This window comes from Corythoichthys intestinalis, chromosome 6, assembly GCF_030265065.1.
Source record: "Corythoichthys intestinalis isolate RoL2023-P3 chromosome 6, ASM3026506v1, whole genome shotgun sequence".
NCBI classification, from domain to species: Eukaryota; Metazoa; Chordata; class Actinopteri; order Syngnathiformes; family Syngnathidae; genus Corythoichthys; species Corythoichthys intestinalis.
Window position 1 is genome coordinate 30,300,099 of NC_080400.1, and position 11,756 is coordinate 30,311,854.

The following is an 11,756-nucleotide window of genomic DNA, read 5'->3' on the forward strand; positions in this document are numbered from 1 at the left end:
AGGAACACACTGTCCTTTAGGCTTTAAAAGGAGAACACTTTCTCCACACGCAGCCGTCATGTACTTTTCCCTTCCCTCTTAAAACTGCAGTACGCCTGATGAGGCAAACACAGCCAACCGGTGCCTAACGCCACATCCTCCTACCCCTGCGGGATAGTCACAGATGCGGATAAATCTCTGCTCCTCACTCAGGAAGGCTGGCGGAAACGGCAACGCGGCTGCTGTGCTAGTTCGACTTTGAGCGTAAGCTTATTGACATCTAACCCCACCTCGGTCTTATGGATTTACAACCTCACTGTTGAAGCCTCCTCCATGCAGGCGTCTATTGCCGCTTAGTTGATGGAGCGATATTTATCCAGACCAGACATTGACCCCCTCTTGTCCCAGAGATACCACAATTAGATGAGATTAAACTTTTTGGTAGCACTGCTAATTGTCAGAATACTGTTAATAATGGATATGTACCCATACATAATAAATAAATTAAATAAATAACAGTTATCAGCGCCTTAGTCTAAGAGACACATCCGTCAGTGAACGACTCCAGATAATTTTTATGATTCTGCTCATTACAACAACAACAACAAAAGCCTATCTGTGTGACGCTGTGGGTGTGTGTGTTGCTGACACAGACACACCCGCTGAAACCTTCTCATGCGTGTTCTGTTTTAGTGTTTTTAAACCCTCCTCGAGATGCAGACCCTCTATGTGTCTGGGCATGCTCGGGGCCCAGCAGACTTCAGCTAAGAGAGCGTAACCAACACCATCAATAGAAGCCTTGATGCCTTGTGATGGCTTCATAGCACAAGCCATGAGGCTGCATTTGAAAGTCATGGGTATCAGAGACACATACACACAACCTGACAGGTGCAGACTGCACAATCCATCACGTACAGGAACTGCTCCTCGACCAACACGCGTGTTTGCTTCCACTTACCAAAAGTGACATTAATGAAGAGTTGCACATGACTCCCTCCCGCGCAGCCTCCACTTTGGGGGGTCCAATCGAGGAGGGTAATCTGGAACTAATGTATTCCAAATTGACGCGAGATGCTGGAGGGATGGAAACTGCTTGAAAATTATCCAAAAAATAAGACGTGACTTGGAGGCAAGTATGACAGGTAAAAGTCTTTTTTAAAAAAAGAAAAAATACCAACACTCTCAAAAACTCAAATCCAACCTCTGGAAGAATTGCGAGACGAACAAGCTCCCGAGAGCTTTGTCGAGGCAGTTTTGCGTCCGAGGTGCGTTCAAGGACCAATGCGCATCCAGCTCCTTCCCTATACGCACGCGTTATTACTCGATAAATCCCACGCGTGTTTAATAAGGGGGTGGGGGGGCGAGGGAGGTCCGGAAACGCCACACGGTCAGGTGCCACAAAAAAATCTGCTTTAAAAAAAAAAAAAAAAACCTGCAAAAATAGGCAATCGACTCAACCAGGGCGCAGTCAGTGTTCCGCTCTAACTTCCCCTTTGCGCAAACATGATGGAATCCCGCCCAAGGTTTTGGTGCCACCGTGTTTTTCCGCTCTTGCTCACTCTGTCCTGATATTACGCGTGGCCGGGCGCGTAGCGAGTTTGGCTCAAAAATCAACGGCCAGCGAGCTCCGTGTACCGGCAAGATCAGGAGGATGAAGAGGAGGAGAAGGATGGTCGCAGCATCCTGGGCGAGTGTTTCTGCACACACACACACAAAAATGCTCCTTGTGTGTACACCTGCGAGATAGAGAAGCTGCCGTCACGCCATCATATCTGGAGGGGGAGGAAGAAGGAGAGGAGGAGGAGGAGAAAGAGGAGAAGGGGGGTGACGAGGGAGAGGAAGAGTCGGATGGTGGGAGGAAAGTGGCCGGTGAACACAGTTGTTGGTGCCTTTATACACAGTGCAGCAGTTAAAGCGATAGCAAAGGGATTGCATTAAAAAGAGTGCATAGAGTACAATGGAAGCTGTGCACCGAATAAATAGCATTAATGCAGTCCCACGTCGACCTGTGCCATTATTAAAGCTTATTACTCACATAATCACCAGCTCCAAATGACTTAGCCCTCTAAGTAGCTACCAACATTTATGGACAGTAACATAGTAGGTTTAAGTGTTCAAAGAAAAAGCATCTTTTATTCCTAGACTAAAATTCTATTGTTATGTAATGCAAAACATTTAACATTAACACTCTACATGAATGTTAGACTTTTTTTAAGAATACGTATAGAATTATTTCACATCAAATTTAGTTGTACATGAATTGTGGTGCTAGTAAACAGTTTAGTATTTTTTTTTAAATTAGTAAATGGTTAACTATTTTAATCGTTTCTCAGATGTACAGTATTTGAGACACATAATCAAATTTTATAAAGGGTGATTGATTGTTGTCAATATAATATCAAAATATCTTCACAATTTACAGAAGTGTAAACTTGCAAATGTTTAAAACACATTTTCTTTCACGTATGGATCTTGATTAGAAATAAATGTGAGGCACACCAAAAGCGAAATAACTGTTTAAGCGTTTGTATATTTGACCTCAAGTATACTGTGGAACCTTGACTTTCATCCACTCATCATCCAACCATGCTTATACTCACTTGGGGGTAGTTGAGCTGATGATGGGCAGGGGTTGGAGTACCGCTGCAGTCCACAAAGTGACAAACGGTAACACTTTATTTGACAGGGGCATCATAAGACTGTCATAAGACACTTACACTGTCATGAGCATTACTGAACGCCTATGACAGATGTCATTAAGTTTCATCCGGCAAATTTTGTCACAAACTCCATTTATGTCTAGTCCTTCTTGCTGCCTTTGACGGGGGCAGACGTGTTTCCTCCCTGCTCCTGCTACTGCTATCTACATCAGTCTAGTCTGTCTGCTTTTTTTGTATTTTTTCCTCTATGGATGAACTGTTGCTGGTCTCTCGTACGAAAATGGATTTGATTAGTTGGTCTCTCAGCGCAATTTACAAAATTTTTTCAACAAGACACGGTGCACCAGGAGGTCTTGCCCAGATGGGACCTTTGCCGCTGGCTACGTGAGAGATTCATGGAATCATTGGAAGCCAGCCTGTCTCACTGTCCTATCTGTGGAAGATATAAAGGATATTTGGCTGTTTGGCATAACGGTGGTGGGGTTCCTTCTTCTTGGCTTAGGAGGCGCCCTGCTCTACCGGAAAGTTTCCAAGACGGCAGCTTTCAAGGATATCAACAAATTGACCACGGATCAAACGGTGCGATTCAAGGCATTGGAGAACCGCGTCGAGGCTCGGATTGAGAATTGGCTCCGTGGACTCACGGTTCAGTCCGGGGAAGGATGGAGAAAAGTAGACTCTACCTGGTGACAGGTGGCAGAACTGTTGAGGCAGACCGTGACTATTGAAAATGACTTAAGGGACCTGAGGTCTCACCTACGGCCTAAGGAGTGCGATTTTGATTGAAGACCAATTGTATTTCGACATATTAAATTACTTATTCGGCTTAATTTGATTATAATTTTTCTTTCCTTTTCTGGAACACCCTTATCCCAACCCTCCCTTCTCCTGGAGAGAGCAACACAGATGGCCCTATCTATTGCCCTTGATTCTCTTCCCAAGGCCGGTCGCAGGGCTCTGCGACTCTTATTTTGTCTACAAACACGTACAAATACTGATACACTTGTGCATACACACACTCACACACAACCCCCGCCTTCCAGTCTTCTACCGCCTTTTCATACCATCATTGACCCCACCCCCCCCCCCTCCTCCAGCCATGACTGGTAGCTTTCCTTTTTTTCGTACAAAAAATTCCTGCACGTCGCCTGTGCGTCGTGTCATATCCCTGATATGTTGTATGATATACTGTATGTGTGTACTGTAACTTCTGTAACTGCTCTGTAATTCCTGAAGAGGAGAGAAGTTGGCGGCGCGGACTGTATGCAGCGGCCCGATGCTTACTCATCGAACGCAATTTCGTTGTCATCTGTGAAAGCTGGTGTCAAAGACAAATAAAGATCCTATCTATCTCTCCGGATCTTTTGCATCCATTCAAAGGTGAGATAATTTACCAGATGACACTTAATGACATTTGTCATAAGGATTCATTATTGCTCATGACAGTGTCATGTCATAATTATGACGGTCTTATGACAGTCCTATGACACCCCTGTCAAACAAAGTGTTACCGTTCGCCTCTTTGTAGTCCACGGGGGTACTCCAACCCCTGCCCACCGTCAGCTCAATCACCCAGAAAACCAGACAAACAAGTTTAATCATCCCTGCCATCATGCATGAATTGACATGACATTAACTCGTTCCAGCCCTTGAACTAACATATCTAAAAAAAAATATATAGTTATATTTTTTGTTTCATTCAATGGACATTGTGCTGCTCTTTGTGGTGTGTATGCTTGGCCACCAGAGGGCAATGCAAGACACACAAGGAAGACCGTGTTGTTTTTTTTAGACTTTTACCGGTCACACTTGCCACATCCATTAAGCTCATTTTCCAAAAAACAAAAAGAATATATACCTGTGAACATTGTAAAGTCTTACTTTAATAAACAGTGGAAATAAACAACGTGAAACTAAACTAAATTTCATTTTTCAAAGGATTGGGATCTACTAAATTCCACACTGCTTCTTTCCAGCATTAAAATGAATTGAAATTCTTGTTGGCAAGGCAGGAAATATAAATATGAAAAATCTCAGATGACCGTACATTGTCTGTTTTCAAGAGTGGGTGATAGTGAATCCTTATCTATGCCTGCTGGGAAGTTCAAGAGGGAGCGTTAGAAAGCACATTCTGGCTTATAATGAGTTCCTATGTTATTTCATCTTAAAAAAGGCCACCATCACAAAGCTGACCACCCACATCTTTTCACGCTTCACCTCACAAGTCACATTTGCTTTGCGGCCAAGTGCTTGGACTCCTCTTGGCCCTGATCAATGAAAAACAGATATTCAGTATGCCCGGAAACAGACATGAATATCAACCCGCTGGATGGGAAAAGAGATAAAACAACAAAAACCAAACGCGGGCGTGTATAATCCTTTCTTAGGTTTACAGAGGAAAAAAGAATGTGGCAGCTGTGCCATCTCAATGCTGCTGTTCAAATACTTCTAAGAGGGGATGACATGCTTTTAAAAAGTCAGCTTTCGATGCTTGAAATTGACTGTGGACTTGCAAACGACAACTTCAAATATGGTACCAGAAACTTCACTTGTTACACCAACAATGTCGCAAAAATTCTGGCTTTTCCATGAGAAAGAAATGGTTGTAAAAGTATTTTAATAGCGAGTATCCTGCAATGAAGCGTCTTTGAAAGAAACTTTTCTTTTGACTATGTTCGTACAAAGTTAAGTCCATTTGTAAGGAAATTGACCATTATTTTGGTATGCACAGCTCTTGCAAAAGAGGAAGAGACCCCCCCAAAATACTAAGTCCTTTTTTCTATTGCAGTATTTTCACAAGTAAATGCAAGTAAATGCACTGAATGACAATGCAGTATATTATTTGGAATTTCAGACTTGTACTGACCATAAATTAATTAAATAATTTTTACACATACGTAATGCAATATATATATGTAGCATATATATAAAAATATAAAAATATAGCATATAAATGTATAAAATCTGATCACTTTTTTCAAGATTTTTTGGGTGATATGTCTGGAGAATGTTCTATGTAAATATTCTCTCTGGTTCAATAAAAGTTAGGAAGCACTGTTGTAAACGACCACAATATAACCCACCAGGCGTCTTCTTGTAAATGTCGTCACTGGCCACGGGCTTCAAGACATTTATTTCAAGATAGACCACAAAAAAGACTATTACAAATAAATCGCAAGTGAATATGAACATGTGGTATTCCACCTTAATTATGGTGAGTCTGCTCCATGTCAAATTGATTGGTGAGGGAGGGACTGTTATGAAGGTGTGACTTTAATGAAATTACAATGCACAACAGGTCCCAAATGTAAGCCTCCAATAAAGCAGCAACGTCTGCAAATAAAAGCACGGGAAATTACGGCGTTGGTGCTCGTTACAGCGCTCTGCAGGCGCACTTTACATGCTTAAACGGGACAAGTGTAGGCACAGTAAACTTTTATAGGATATCTTTTTTTCCTTAGGCCTTGTTGTATTTGTAGTAAATTTCATGCTGGCTGCTATCTTGGCGTCGGTGTGCTGTGACAGGTGTCACATTATCTGATGTGCAAACTCTTTGCACAGCCTCTTGTAATTAAAGGGCAGCTCTTATTGGTCCAAGCACCTCCTGGGTATTTCTAATGAACTGCTCAGATGTGAATGTGTGATGGTACTTACCTACTCAGTTCTAAATACCAGTATTTCTAATCAGATAGCATATGTCTCCACTGTGCAGTGTTGTTATTATTAGAGCTCTCACACGTGCAATGACTGCACTCATTTGACTTCATGCTTCGGTCACACTACAAGAAAGTGAGACGGTGTGGTACATGGTCCATTGACTTTCATTTTAGTCTTTTGACGAGCTTTCCAAAACAGCAGAGACATTTGAAATGCAATATGAATTGATGAAGCAGTAAATTTCCTTTTTATATTCATCAAATTTAGGAAATTTAAAATGATAAAATCTGGCCTAAAAACCATAAGGCATGTTTGTCTTTCAAAATTTCTTGGCAACCATTCTTATTCAACTAACCTTTTCTTTTCAAGCTTGTTCGTCAATGCATATGATAAGGTCTTTAAAAGCATGCTCAAACACAACTTAAGGATGCAAACCCTGAAGGGAAAATTTCTGAGGTGGGAGTTTATTCACTTCCAGCCTACTCTGTTAACAAACAAATATCCCTGGAAACAATTTGAATAGCATTGCATAGCAAATTCAACTCCTTATACAGATTTAGGTTGCCCTTTACTCCTAATGACTGTATTGTCTAGTATCCATCCATTGACGAGAAAAAGTTGTGGCATAAACAACCAGAGAAGACTTATTCTTGACAGGTTCTTTTAGTCTCTTAAATGGAAAAAAAAGATGACAACGCACAATTCTGGTGTAATCAAGAAAATGAGAAATGCCCAAGATATACACATTTATTAAGAAAAGAAAAAATTTAAATCCAGGCCAGCCCGGACCTCAGTTCTCAAGTGCTCCAAGGTGCCTTTGAGAAGATTTGGTCCCAATCTCAGAAAATGTTACCCTTTATACTAGAGATGTGACCGAAAAATCGGTGGCAAAATGCATTATCGGTTTTCGGTTAAAATGTTTTAAAAACCGGATGTTGATCACCGAATAGTGTGAAGAACCTTCAAATCAAAATTTAAGAGCAACATACTGGCTGAAACTGTCTTGGTAACAGGCCTGTCTCACAGCCAACATGTCAGCGGTCTGGAAGTATTTTGAAATATCAAAGAAAATTGCTCGAATAGCCGTCTGTAAAATTGTTCTTCTTAAGTGTTTCAAGGGGGCACAACGCCAAAGAATTTTTCCACCTCAGCTTTAATCAGCCACAACAAAACACACAGAACAATACGGCGAGAGTTAAAGAGTACATGAAGGTAGTTGGTGTGAGAGCAGAGAATGCTGAGGACAGGGATGATGGAGATGGATGCAACTGATTAGCTGTAGCAACCCCTGAAGGGAAAAGCCGAAAGGAAAAGAAGATAAGAAGCTCCCAGAAACAAACAAACAAAAAAAAATCATAATAATAATATCAATATGATAAGGTCACAGATGCCCAGCAAATAAGCTAAATGCAATAATGTACAAGCAATGAATGCATATGTATATTATACATAATGAACAAATGTGTATTTATGTGAATAAATGGAAAAATATATGTGTGCTTTTACGTATCTAGAGCATCAGTATTTGCCACCATTAAGCTGAAAAATTCAAATTTAAGTGCCCGTGTGTGTGTGTTGAGGCGCACATGATGTAGGCATGCGATGAATACCGATTACAGTTAAAAAAGAAAAAAAAAAAAAAGAGGCACGAGGATTGCTATTTATATCGGCCTGCACTCTGCTGGTAATGCACTGTAAAAAGTGATTGATAGCAGCCATATTGGCAGATTGTGTGTCTTGACTGACTGCAGCTCTCTGAAGTGAGGAAATTACAACTTACACCAGTTTTAGAAAGCATAATAGAAGATCAGGTCAGTGAACTCTACCCAGGCTAATGAGGAAACTCGCCTTATCAAACCCACGAAGTAAGAGGAGTTCTGCCCTGCGATCCATACACACCAACTTGGGCCACTAAAGCCCTCGGAGGGCACGTGCTTAAGGACCCAGAACATATTAGACACACGCAAGTTGCTCAATCGAAGTGCAGGCGTGTGTGTCTATCCGCCTCCAGATGCTCTTTTGACATCACACAGTTGCCCTTGTCACACTTTTAACAAATTGCACAAATCAATTTCCATTAAGGAGAGAGAAATTCCCCAATTTCTCCTAGCCTGGCCGAGCCCAGCGGAGCAATAATGTGATGTTCCATCAGTTCAGCATGTCAGTGAACAGTCTCAAGTGGATTCCATGGGAGAATTAGTGCGTAGATTACTAGAATGGCTGCCTCGTGGCAAGGATCAACACTCTGACTCTAAAATTTGGTTGCTGGGTGACCAACCACTTGACATGAAATTTCTGCTATTTTTGGTTATGCAGAAACTGAAATATATCTATTGGCTATAACGTGACAACACAGAACTTACATGGCAAGTGAGTGTGGGGCAATCATGTGTTATTACAATCAACAGTGAAAGAATTTTTATGCATTAATCTTTGTAAAATCAAAGGGTTTGCTTTTTTAAAACGTCCCGATTCTTGTTTGTCAGCTATGCCGTCTCCTATTTAACTTCTACTTCCAAGTAATTGGCGAAAGCAAATATAGAACAAACCAGTATGATTTGAAGCTCATAGGGGGCAAGCCCTGTCGCGAATTGGAAAAACAAATAATAAAGTTCACAACAACTAAAGTATACAACAAATTATGATCCCAAAAGAATGTAAACACATTTTAAAACAAGACAACACCTAGTATGTAAATAAAGTAAATGACATACGGTACATAGTAAAAGACCGTTGCTCAATGTATTTAAGAATGCAAATTTTTTAGACCTCTAATAATTGAGAAAATCATTTTTTAACATCTTAAGGGCACAGATGTCAGTTATACTAACGCATATACACACTATTAGACTCAAGCAGAGGTGCATGTAATAATGGGTATTAATGACTTAACGAGAAAGGGCGGGTAATTTGGGAATCTCAGATTTTATTGGCTAATATAGTGTCACATTGATTAAAAAAAAAACCTTTGTCGGGCGGCCACATCCTGGAAACGCTGACTTTTATACACGTTTTTCTCCACTACCAGAATGAAATGAAATGCAGTGGGGCTTTTTTCTTTGTTTAATTGTCTTTAATTTTCTTTTAACGTGATCCTATCCATTGGGATGTACATGATAAAGTTATTTTCTTTCCATTGAAACTCATCTTACAACATTACCTCAAAAATTAATGTCTTCCAGATAATGTAATGCTGGAGAAAAATCTAAACCAAGTCATTTTTAGTTTGTTTACTGTATTTAACTTATTGGTTGCCATTGACAGTGATAGAGGAGGCACAGTTGCTCTAAGAATGTGCTGTTTTTACGTCATGTGCCATGTTATGTCATGTCATGTGTCATGTCATATTATGTCTATCATAATGCATTGGTTGCACTGGTATTCAAACATGAACATTCCTGGGTCACTTCATGTTGATTAGGGCATTTTCTGGACATTTCCTGCTCATTCTGGATCAATTCCTGTTGATTTTGGGGCATTTCTGCGTCACTTTCTGTTGATATTGGGTCACTGGATGATTTTGTTTCAATTCTGGGTCACTTTCTGTTGTTTTGGGGCAATTTTAGGGGATGTTTTTTTTTTGTCAAAAATAATGAAAACTAATGGAGAATGATTTTTGCATTGGAAATGTTTTATGCACAACTTGAATGTTAAGGGTGAAATCAAAAGAGCCTGCTTTGCGTGGATTTTTGGTACAGCGTAAATCGTTCAAAGTGTGTGGGCTGTGGACAATTAAGAAAGAACATTAAAAATGACCATAAACACATACACTATTTTACACCTTTAAAAAGGTTGCTCCCATCCTGTGTTCACTATTTAATAGCAATCAAAGTAGATCCTCATTGCTGATGGCTGGGTGTTAGAATCCATAGCAGTGAAACAATAGTTTCTACATTCATGATTTGCAGGAGAATACATAGACAACACACTTGACACTGACATGAAAACAACAAAAAGAGAAAAAAGGGGAAAAAAAGACTAGAGCGTATCTGTGCCGTGGGCTTGTTGGCTCGAGTCGAGTCAACGTGATGCACTTTGTATTCTAGTCTATCCACATCAGTGGACCTCAGCTGAAGACGAGAGCATTTGGTTCAATATTGATAATTCATATTTTGAAGAAATATACAAAGCTTGAGGCCATTGTCACAAAAATAATAATAAAACACACAGGAACCACTAAAGTAAAAGACCACTAATGTCTTGTGGTTCAGAATTTAATAGCACACTACTGTGGCTAGATTTACACTGTTGGGCCAAGTGCCTAATTTTAATTTGATGCAATTTTTTTATTAGTCAATAGTTATTAGTTTTTTATAGACAGTATACAGTTGTACCTCATCATACGAATATAAAGCATTCCAGGATTTGGTTTTTACAGTGGTATGAAAAAGAATCTGAAGTTTTTGAAAGTTCTCACATTTCTGCATAAAATCACCTTCAAATGTGATCTGATCTTTGTCAAAATCACACAGATGAAAAAAACAGTGTCTGCTTTAACTAAAACCACCCAAACATTTATAGGTTTTCATAGTTTAACAAGAATAGTATCCAAACAATGACAGAAGGGGGAAAATAAGTAAGTGAACAATCACATTTAATATTTTGTGGCGCCCCTTTTTTAGCAATAACTTTATGCTTCCTGTATCTGCATATCAGTCTGGGGCATCAATCAGGACTAATCTTTGCCCATTCATCTCTACAAAACTGCTGTAGTTCAGTCAGATTCCTGGGATGTCTGGCATGAATCGCTGTCTTTAGGTCATGCCACAGCAGCTCAATGGGGTTGACATTTGGACTTGGACTTGGCCACTCCAGAATGTGTATTTTGTTCTTCTGAAACCATTCTGAAGTTGATTTACTTCTGTGTTTTGGATCATTGTCTTGTTGCAGCATCCATCCTCTTTTTAGCTTCAAGTGTCTGACAGACAGCCTCAGGTTTCCCTGTAAAACATCCTGATAAACTTTAGAATTAATTCTTCTATTAATGATCGCAAATTGTCCAGGCCTTGAGGTAGCAAAACAGCCCCAAATCATGATGCTCCCTCCACAATGCTTCACGATGGGGATGAGGTGTTGATGTTGGTGAGCTGTTCCATTTTTCCTCCACACATGATGTTGTGTGTTACTCACAAATAATTCAACTTTGGTTTCATCAGTCCACAAAATATTTTGCCAAAACTCCTGTGGAGTGTCTATGTGCCTCATTGCGAACTTTAAACGAGCAACAATTTATTTATTTTTTAGACAGCAGTGACTTCCTCCGTTGAGTCCTCCCATAAACACAATTCTTGGCCATAGTTTTACATATAGTTGATGTGTGCACAGAGATATTGGACTATGCCAGTCATTTCTGTAAATAGTGCGCACGACAGGAGAAAAAAGTCTTAAATAGGATTATTATGTGAATTAGAATCATATTTTGAGACGATTCGACTATATACAACAATTTAGCAAAGCGCA

At 40.1% G+C, this 11,756-nt stretch overlaps 1 protein-coding gene across 1 annotated transcript in view; it reads right to left on the bottom strand.

Annotated features, from left to right (window-relative positions):
* lrfn1 (leucine rich repeat and fibronectin type III domain containing 1) overlaps positions 1 to 1,779 on the bottom strand; it is a 294,461-nt gene extending 292,682 nt beyond the window's left edge. Inside the window, exon 1 of the mRNA XM_057839201.1 lies at positions 938 to 1,779. The gene's annotated coding sequence lies outside the window, so the exon portion shown is untranslated. The remainder of the gene's footprint in view (positions 1 to 937) is intronic.
* Between the last annotated feature and the right edge of the window lie 9,977 nt (positions 1,780 to 11,756).